The following is a 9,548-nucleotide window of genomic DNA, read 5'->3' on the forward strand; positions in this document are numbered from 1 at the left end:
TTTTCAAACTTGGTAGCGTTTTCTGGTTTAAAAAAAATGTTAACGTTTTCTTCGCTGAATGGCATTTTTGTGGTTTCATTGTAGTAGGCAATGGTGTCCTTAATTTTGATTTCATTTTTTGCATCATCATCATCCATTTTTTGGTCTGCTACCGGAAGACAATCAATATTAAAAAAAAAAAACAAATCGATATCTTTATCTAACTAATTACGCATAATTGTATTGATCAGTTAACCATAACCAAATTACTGACATTACTGGTAAACATTTTTGTCATTGTTGATCATTCTTTAACTTATTTTCATATTAACGTTGAATGTAATTTGTGGGTACATAATGTTATAGATACTTATCATACTCGCTAAAACTACATACCTGATCAACCTTATATCAATACACGCATGCTAATTTGTTTTTTGTCTTCAAACAAGAGTCCCAATAGATAAAAATCCCGAATTCCCGAACGTAAATCCCGAAATCTCGATGATAATATAGCTCGTTCCCGAAATCCCGAACTTAAAAATGGACAATCCCGGAGTCCTGATAAAGGTCCGATCCCCCTTCCCCCTCACCACTGCATACTTTCCAAAAAGTTAAAAAAAAATGCCATTTACTATTTTCGGATGATTTTCAGAAAAGAGATTTGTAGTCTTTAAAACAATCATCCGTATAAAAAAGACAAAAGTTCTGTTTGCTATTGGAAACCTTATACAAGATCAAACAACCCTTTCAATCAAAAAGTATAATGCGACTTAGAAATCACTGAAAATTTCATTGAACATCATTATCTTGATTGTAAATAGTTGCGGACGGATGATTCTTATTCCATTTCAAAACAAATTGTATGAAATAAAAACATTGTGTAATACGTTAAGAAATAACATATAAACTATTGGAGATTCACTATGCAAAGTCTGATCATCAAGAATCATTGAAAGTTTAATTCCCGTCAATAGTTGTGGATAGGAGATGCCTTATCCAATAAAACAAAAAGTATACAAGAAACCCTGATGTCTATTCTCTTTATATATAGGAAAACAATCCGAAAATTATTGGGATCGAAATAAAATACAACGTGAAAAATACAACTCGTTTAAAAGTTAAAAAAAGGGAGCCTGTGGGGGCGCGGTCTATATACCGTTACTTACACATAAGACCGTACTGGTTACCGGAACCTTGGCTACACCAAATCAGGTACTTCATATCTGAGAAACATTCAACATATGCCCTCTTTTTTAGATTTATCCATACATTTTTTTATGATTCAAAATTATCAATCAGAAGTAGTTCCACAAGGATCACCAGTTCTTCACCTTTCATTTGATACCTAAATTACCAAAATATATTCAACATAGTGTGATATTTACACCTATGCGTAAGAACTATTTTGTTTTAAATACGTACTAGTATATTCTTTTTGACCGGACCCGATATAGTGGTATTACATCTTACAATGTCTACCCGAATGCAAAGAATTAAGCTCAAACCGGTGCTAAAGGCGGTCTAAAACTTGCAGTGAGGTGCGAGTTGTTTTATTTTGCTTCGTGTTGAAGGATTCACTGTGACTTTGAGATAAAGAACAGCAATAAAAGCGCTGTTCTTTTGCTTTTTGTGTGTTTTTGCTGTGCATTAACCGATTTTGTGTCATGGATGGATACCCCATATTCTTTGTTCTTTTATTATCGTTTTCTTCTTTACGATGGGTTGTCTGTTTTTTTTTCATTGATAACGTTATCTAGTAGCTACCTGCCTAGAAAATTTCAGGGCAAAAACAATTTTCAATTTCTGTCAACTGTCCGATTCATTTATGGGCCAAATTCTGAAAAACTTTTCCTTCTATATGCATAAAATATTAGTCACTGAACAGTAAGCAAGCACCAATCGGTCTAAACAAGCAGAATGACGAATGAATTTTTGCAACTGCAAGGTAGGGTATAACAGTCTCCGGGACAAGTTTGCACTTCCGCTGAGTGCAAAAGTTGTCACCTTAATTTTTGGAGTTAAGTCAAAATGAAGTTGATAACTTGGTTGGTATTGGTTCCCTGATATTTGTCCTAAAAAATTTTGGTTTTAGCACCACTGTTGAAAAAGTTATGCCCCTTTTTTCAACAATTTCCTCAGAGGAAAAGTAGTTTTCCTCAAGGGAAATCAAATTTCCCTGAAGGAAAAAGATTTTTCCTTAAGGGAAATTGTATTTTCCTCAAGGGAAAAAGATTTCCCTTAGGGAATTTGCTGCATTAATATTTCCTTTGAGGAAATTCTATTTCCTGTGAGGAAATTTGCGGCTTCAAATTTTCCTTTGAGGAAATTCTATTTCCTCTGAGGAAATTTGAGGCTTCAAATTTTCCTCTGAGGAAATACTTTTTCCTGTGAGGAAATTTGCGGCTTCAAATTTTCCTTTGAGGAAATACTTTTTCCTGTGAGGAAATTTTGTCAACAGCAATTTCCTGTGAGGAAATTTTTGACAAACACTTTTCCTTGAGGGAAAATTCAAGACCACAAATTTCCTCTAAGGAAAATATTGTTCTCCAAATTTCCTCTATGGAAATTTCTCTTATTCAATTTTTACCTCTATGAAAATTTCATAACAGTAAAAACAGTATGAATATAATTTTTCCTGAGACTGAATAATTGATACAAAAGATAATTAAAACTTTAATAAAATGTTCACTGATGAGTAACATGACATACAAAAACAATAGGCTAGCTGTTTGAGACAATACAATAATAAGCAAAACGCTATGAATATCATACTATTTGTGATGTTATCAATATTGTGCTCATATTTGCAGATTAAATAAAATAACCACTTTTCATGTTAATTTAACTTTTCTGCTGCGTACAATTATTCAATCCCCTACAAAACAGTTCAGTGCATAAATAATTCCATCCACCAGACATCTTCCTTCAATTGGTAGAGAATACATTTTTGCAATTTGTTCTTCAAACATCTTCCTCTATATAGTTGATATGACAGAGCTATGTACATGAATGGATAAAGCTGGTGTTTATTTCGACAAAAAAAATACTATTTTTTCTACATTTCTCCCTAATCCTTCAGTGTAGGTTGTTGCAATTACACAATTGTGTTCTTGTGCATCTATGATTGTACTCCATTTTGTTTACAGCCATTTTGTAGAAATTTCCTATTTTCTTTTTCCAGGTAAGCACACATTTCATTTCACATTAATCCAATTAGCACACAATGTAGAAAAGTATTAACCTTAAGTTTCCTCTTCTGTATTGATCTGTTGATGATCATGAAAACCAAGAAGTCTCTGCACCTATAAATACACAAAATATAAATTTAGAAAAAAACAGCAATATGAAATAAGCTTATTTTATCATGTTTAATATGAACATTTTGAGAAACTTAAATTTGATATTCCTACTAATCATGATTATGAGTTCTGTTATTTCAGTGCTTTGTGTCCACGACTTAATATCAGTCGTTTTAGTGCCTTGCAGTAATAATGAGTTGAGCCACTTGCAACAGTTTTTACAGTTTGTTCATATGTTGTGCTATTTGAACCACTGTCCTAGATTATGGTTAGGTGGAGTGCTAAGAGACATGATTTTTTTATTACTTGTTATTGGCTTTGAACTAATTTAGATTGTTTAAATCTTTTCATGTTGGGGTCTTTATTGGCTGACTTATAAGGTATGGGTTTTCTCATTATCGAAGGCCGTCATTGGTCTTTAATTGCTTGCATCCACTTCATTGAACTCTGGTGGATAGATAACTCATTTACCATACCACATCTTCTTATTTTTATAGTAGTCATCATTCAAGGGCAATCACACTTATTATATAGAAGTGGTCTTACCATTTAGGCCTTGTTGTCTTCTGTTTATCTTGTTTTGCCGATCATTTCTACTGTACAGTTGTAATTGTTTATATTTTTCTTTATCTTCTATATTTCTTGCCCTAAACTTAAAAAAGGTAAAAATTATAATTTAATGACAGTCACTATAACTATTATTATACATCAGTATGTGTTTTTCTATATACCATGATATAAAAAAGAATGAAATATTTGTGCTATTTCATTTCACAGACTATTTGCCAGTCAACAGTTTCAAAGACATAACCACGGTCAATAGTTTAACAAACAAACATTCCCGTACTTTTTCATCGTGTTCATACTAATTTTTCAATGGACAACAATGACGTGATTAACTATTCTTCTATGATTTGTGTGCTTGACAACATTAAACTCTGAAATATTGTTAACAGTATAATCTGTATGTGTCTGTCGTCAAAATTTCAAATTAATATATTACTTACAGAAGCAATTAAAACAAGAGGCTCACAAAATGAATGTGGTCTAAGAACTTAAAAATATCTAATTTACCTATTCAAACCATATCATTATTATTTGCTTTTATATATAAATCAGAAATAACCAATTTAAAATGGAAAATTTTAAAGAAAACAAAAGGAAAAAAAGTTAAAAAAAATCCCCCAAATGTTTGGAACCCCCTTATGATTCATCACCCCAAAACTCAATCCCAGCCTTCCCTATGTGGTACATTACCTTGCAGTACAATTTCAGAGAGATCCATACACTTGAACACAAAGTTATTGTCTGGAAACAAGAAAAATGCTTGTTTTTTGGCCCCTTTTTGGTCCCAAATTCCTAAACGTTTAGGGCAATTACCCCCAAACTCAATCCCAGTTTTCCCCTTGTGATATGGAACCTTGTAGTACAATTTCATAAAGATCCATACACTTACACACAAGTTATTGTCCTAAAACTAGCAAAATGCTTGTTTTTTGCCCCTGTTTTGCCCCTAATTCCTTAAATTTTGAGGCAATTACCCCCAAAATCAATTCCAGCCTTCCCTTTGTGGTATGGTACCTTGCAGTACAATTTCAGAGAGATCCATACACTTACACACAAGTTATTGTCATGAAACTAGAAAAATGCTTGTTTTTTGCCCCTTTTTGGCCCCTAATTCCTAATATTTTGAGGCAATTACCCCCAAAATCAATCCCAGCATTCCCTGTGTGATATGGAACCTTGTGGTACAATGTCAGAGAGATCCATACACTAACACACAAGTTATGTCTGGAAGTTACAAAAATGCTTATTTTTGGCCCCTTTTTGGCACCTAATTCCTTAACTGTTGGTACCATAACCCCCAAAATCAATCCCAACCTTCCCTTTGTGGTATTGAACCTTATGGTAAAATTTCATAGAGATCCATTCACTTAAACTAAAGTAAGAGTGCGAAAACCAATGTGTCTTCGGACGAAGACGACGACGCCAACGTCATACCAATATACGACCGCAAAAATTTTTTGCGGTCGTATAAAAATCTATAAGCTATAACTCAAAATATGGACAATTTTATGTTTAAAGGGTCTTTAATTTAGTTTGACAACTTCACAGACATACTAATATTTGACCTTTTCAAACTATACCAAATCACTACTTAGGCCCCAAAAAAATATGTCTGTTTAAGGTTACATACTTTAGAAAAAAAGGCTAGGTAAGATGGTATTTCCATTTTATTTTATTTTATTTTTTCATTTTATTTTTTGCGACATGATTTTGAGTCATGCCGTTTCGTATTGTCGTGGTCTGAGTTGATCCTTGGCCGAGTTGATCCTTGGCCGATTTTACCCGTTATTTTAATGATTGGATTATTTGCCTTGGTTATTGGTTGGGGAAAAAATGGCGGCAAAGTGTTTATTTCATCACATGAGTCACGAATTTCCTTATAACAGCTGTCATATTCACGATTGTGAACATTGGGATGTATCAGGCAATTGATTTATATTATTGGCAACACAAACTTCATTTTTGACATGAGTTCAGTTAATTTTTGACTTTACAACGGAAATAAAATGACTTAGGGTCGGCGCTCAAAAGGACGGTCGGTCGGGTAACCGTAAACAGACATATATTTTTGTTTGGCCTTAAGGATGTTCGCTACTCCATTTCAAAATAACAAGATTTTTAAAGAATATGAATAAAGGAACTAAATAAACAGAAAAAATGAAGGGTCCGTGTGCTTGTTTTTAAGATATAAGCCAATAAAAATTTGGCGGGAAGTGATTCTCTCTAGATTTTTCATACACTAAACACTGGCACCTTTTTCTTTCAAAAGCTATGGAAAAATAACAAGGATTTTATAAGATTTTCAAATATGGCTTTTTAAACTATGTAATAAAAATATGAAAAGAAAAGTAGGGGTTTGCGGGCAAAATTTTTTTAATGGCACTGCATGGATAAAACCAGAGGATTCCGAATATCTGGTAAAAATGTAATTTCATCCGCAATAAATTTGGAAGGAGTATGAAAATAATTTGCAAGTTATACACTATATCCACACTAGAGACCTAAAAGAGTAGAAATACTAATTTTAATCAAACTTGGCATGAACTAAGATTAGGGAATTATAAGACAGTTTACCTAGTTTCATGGCAATAGCATATATACATTAAAGACTATAAGTTTGAACTTTGGGTGTTAATTTTTTGCCGTTTAAAGTTTAACGTTTAACTATCAAGATTTGGGCCTCTATAATTTAAATATTGCAAAAAATTGCTTTTTAAATGTCTTTATAACTATTTATATATAATTGGGTATGTCACATGTATGTACATGATGTATTTTAATGTAAAGCAGCTGAATACTCATTTGCTGTCTCAGATTTATTTCACTTCTTCAAAAGTCGAATTTATATGAGCCTATGCCTAAAATTAGAGATTTCAAAATTAAGGGGGGAGGCGGCTAATATAAAAATTCTTCATGTATATCTAAAAAATTATTTGTATTTCAAAAGGAAAGAAAGTTACTTATCTGCTTATAGCATACCACATGAGTAGAACAAGGTCCCATTAGGCCATGGAAGACTGAATAACATTTAAGGTCAATATATAGGCAGTAACACATTTTTACATGTATATGAAAAGGCATACACATAAGCTAGAGGAAATAAAAAAGTGTTTCTTTTTGGTAATTTGTAGGCTAAGGTGACATCATACAAGAAGTATGAGTGATTCTAAAACTAAAATAAAATAAATTCATCCCCCTACTTCATTGTACTTACTTTTTATGCATAAAAAATATAAATAAATAAATTTTGAAGTAATACATGGTCCACACTAGGAAATCTTTTTGTAAAAAATGAAAATCAATGGATGATAACTGTGTACTTGGACTAACAATTAAGATTTCACATGCTGAAATGTCTCGTCAGCCCAATCTCAATCAGTGAAATAAACTATTGTTTATTTTTTTTTAAAGTCATATGGAAGTAGTCCAAATAATTATGACGCATTGCAAGGCTTTTTTTTGGTAAATGGACAGAAAGTCACAGGACAAAAAGTCACAGGACATAAAGTCACAAATTTGATAGGACAAAAAGTCACAAATAATTTGTTGACAATTGTTTGAATATATAAGAGAAAGATCTTGAAATATATTCTTTTTATTACATATATTCATTTTTAAGTTTAGAAAATTGTTCATAAGCCTTGATAAATGAAAATTTATTAAATTTTAATCATGCAAGGAATATATTTCTTGGCACAATGAAGACATTTAAGTACCAAGCCACTTTGACATTTTGTTTTCATAACAATTATTTGATCATTATTGATATTTATTGAATAAATGTTAATTACAAAGTTGCTTCGTATATAGTAGTTCAAGAAAAAACAAAAATTTTATTTTTCAAATTAGTGTTTTCTTGTTTAAAGAAAAATAATCTCAAAACTGAATTGTGACTTTTTGTCCTGTGACTTTTTGTCTGTGAGACTTTTTGTCCTGTGACTTTCTGTCCTACATTCTTTTTTTCTCTCTGACGCCGTAGGAAGGAGAAGTGAGTTGACATAACATGTATGTTATCATGCAAAATCAACAGTAATAAGTATACCTTTGATTGTCATCGTCACTGCAAATGGATCATTATTACTAGGGGGAATGAAACCAATAAATTGATCGGATCCGATATGAAGTTCCCTGTAACGGAGAACCTCTAACTTTGAGGTAATATTATTAGTGTCGGTGGTCTCACAAATGAATGAGGGTGAATTGCAGGTACATTAATTAGCAGAGAATAGACAATTATCAACTTGTTGTTCATTATCTCGCAGTTATTTACGGTTAAATAGCTGTATATATCCCAAAACAGGTGCTCGGAGCTAGTACTAGTCTATGACTTTTAAGTAACAATTATATTTATATTCACAATCAGTGGCGGATCGAAGGGGGATGGGATCCGGGGGTTTGATTCCCCTTTTTGTGAACGATCATTGCATTTAATCAGAGATTTAATGGAGACATATATTTCAGTGGCGGATCCAGAACTTTGTGTAAAGGGGGGGGGGGGGGGGGAGGGCGCTGACTGACCTAAGGGGGGCCCGCTTCAGTCATGCTTCAGTGATTCACTATATAATCAACCAAATCCCCCCCTCCTGGATCCGCCTATGTACTATGTATTAAGACCCCCTTTATCCTGGCTAGAATCGCCCCTGATATTACATGTAAATCAAGTCCCGGGTTAATTACTGTTAGCATAATAGCATAACGGTAATCACAAAGAGTGTGGTAATTTTATAAAGGACGAGGATTAATAAATATACAATTCTTGAAGAGGGGGAGAGTGCACTTCACGATGATCGAAAATAAAGTGCCTTGCATGTTATTTTCATCATCTTGTCTGAAACAGTCTGAATAATGATTTTCAAGGCGAAGCGCGAAAATAAGTCATGTGAAATACTAACGTTGTACGGACAAAGCCTTAAATCCCTCAATGTTATGTCAAATGAATTATAGCGAGGAAAAGTAAATTTAATTTAATATCAAAACTAAATATTTGTTATATTTCGCTCCTGATTTTTCAAGAAATCATAGAATCAATAAATGTATAAATTTCAATTATGCATGTCTGTGTGAGATCCATTTCATCATGAGACCAAGGATTTCTGTAAAATCCTTGATTGGACCCTTTATATATATATGTCTCTGATACAGTTTTCTATTTTCCCCGGAAAAGTTTAAAAAATATATAATCTTTTGGGAAATAATCCGATTTTGTTGAATTATTTCCTTTCATAATTATGATAAATCCTTTTAGTTCTTCAATTTTAAATTTAGATAAATATTTCATTTTGATCTAACGACAAACTTTTTAAATTGTAGTGGCATGGTCAGTCAACTGATTAGTTGCATGGCTGATTACCAGTTTACTGGTGACCCAGTAATTTTCCATATGACAGTGGCGTCTACCCTTGGGGTGTGTATAACTTATTTTGAATACCTTAATTTTCTGGGGAACATCCTGTCCACGTGTAATACTTAGTATATATTGCAACAGATGACATTAAACAAATTTTCTTTGTAGCATCGGTGTCCATTTCATGTTCAACCACTCAAAATTTTCACAAAAAAGATAATATAATAAAATCATTAAAAAAAAAGATTAAAAAAACACTAGCAAATAAACTTCGCAATGAGTAAACGGGGATTTGTGTTTTAAAGGGTTTATTTCAGTGGATATATTTTATACTAGATAACTAGACCTGAAATAAC

The 9,548-nt window shown here is 32.5% G+C and overlaps 1 long non-coding RNA gene across 1 annotated transcript; it reads right to left on the minus strand.

Moving 5' to 3' along the window:
• Positions 1–2,642: 2,642 nt before the first annotated feature.
• Positions 2,643–7,957, minus strand: LOC127702233 (uncharacterized). Its single transcript, XR_007982332.1, has 3 exons — positions 7,891–7,957; positions 3,828–3,933; positions 2,643–3,284 (listed from the first exon to the last, which is right to left on the minus strand). It is a non-coding gene; the product is annotated as an uncharacterized LOC127702233 (long non-coding RNA).
• Between the last annotated feature and the right edge of the window lie 1,591 nt (positions 7,958–9,548).

The sequence above is a fragment of the Mytilus californianus genome, unplaced genomic scaffold, assembly GCF_021869535.1.
Source record: "Mytilus californianus isolate M0D057914Y unplaced genomic scaffold, xbMytCali1.0.p SCAF_5, whole genome shotgun sequence".
NCBI classification, from domain to species: Eukaryota; Metazoa; Mollusca; class Bivalvia; order Mytilida; family Mytilidae; genus Mytilus; species Mytilus californianus.